The following is a 1,643-nucleotide window of genomic DNA, read 5'->3' as shown; positions in this document are numbered from 1 at the left end:
CACATAACAAATAACCCTCACTGGGCTTCGTTATTCCATACTAAAAAGCATTTCTGAAAACCGATATTACCTGTTTTTCTTCTGTTCTTGAAACCTAGATTTTTTCTTTGCTGGAACTGATGTTTGTGTCGAATCTGATGTAAAAGGTTGTTGCATATCAACGACATCTCTTTTAAATGGAGCCTGTTTGTTTTGAATATCAGGCTTGTGCGACTTAGAATTTTTAACCACTGTAGCCGCTGGATTATGTTTAGAAGAAAGAAACATTTCTTGCATCCTAAGAAGTGCTTCGTCATCTTCAGTCAGTTTCGGTCTATTTACTGTCAACTCAGATGGGTTAAAAGACGGATCGTTGACTTTGGAATCCATAGTCCAGTTTCAATGTATTTCAGCGAAGAAATAATTTCATGACAGAAACTTCGTCTACACAAATTCACGTTATGTTTTTATATGAGGAAATCGTAAGTGATTTCCCTTTTAAACGGTGCTGTACGAAACAAATTCCCCAAAATAGGTTGGGTTGATCCTTGTGTACTGTAACCGATTGAATTGATATTCTTCTTTCTTTTTTTTTTATTCGCTCATGATTGTTTTCTTCGGTTTGGGATTTGTATCTTAATGTGGAATATTTATGTAATTAAGTACGGTGTAATAATTGAGTAAAATGGAATTTCAATGTAGTAAAAACAATTGTCTGTAATGTATGGTTGTAATCAATTCCTTTTCATTTCACTAATCTACGAATAACCGAACACAACTTTGATTTTCGCTTTATAGAAATCTTCTTTCACCTCTTTTAAAATCATTTATATCAATTATTTTATTTGATAAATATAATGAGTGCATATCATTCATTTTAGGACAAAAATGAATATGGTAAATTTTTACTATTATAACTGTCTCATGGGTGTAATAGGTGATACTCTATAGCCTCAACAGTATAGTCATTGCAATATATAGCAAACAATCCATGTAATGACATAAAGACTAAAAGTATAGTTGAAAATCTAGAGTTTTTCTACAAAGACAATAAACTTTAAATTAAGCTATCTAGGGAACTTTGTAGTCATTTGATTTGCAAGGTTTTCCCACTCATACTTCATTCAGAAAACAATGAGAGTTTTTCAGCCTGATCAATTTTTATTATCACTTTATGTTCTTAGTTGATGTCACCATGTTGATTCTTTTGAGGACTGATGCACCACTCAGATGCTGATGCTGATGGCATTCTTCAGCAGAGCATTGATAGTACTTTGCACCTGCTTTCTTCTTTCTCAAAGCAACTTAAACTGGTTGAAATGAAACAGTACTTTTAATCAAGAATTGCTAGTGGTATACCTCAGTATGAAACATTTCCAGTGCATGCTAGAGGTTTGTGTTTTCTACCTACACTAATTACAAACCTCTCACATATGCTTCGCATTCCAAACCTAGCCATCACTCACTGAGGGAAATACATCACATCGCCTTGATGTATTTCTCTCTGAGGGCACGAAGCCTTTTCTGCTGTTAATATCCAGGACAAAAATATGCGTGCTGGGCGAAATGCTTAACTGTATTTCGTCTGTCTACGTTCTGAGTTCAAATTCCGCCAAGGTCGACTTTGCCTTTCATCCTTTCGGGGTCGATATATTAAGTACCAG

This window comes from Octopus bimaculoides, chromosome 1, assembly GCF_001194135.2.
Source record: "Octopus bimaculoides isolate UCB-OBI-ISO-001 chromosome 1, ASM119413v2, whole genome shotgun sequence".
Lineage (NCBI taxonomy): Eukaryota > Metazoa > Mollusca > Cephalopoda > Octopoda > Octopodidae > Octopus > Octopus bimaculoides.
Note: the sequence above shows the minus strand (reverse complement) of the source record.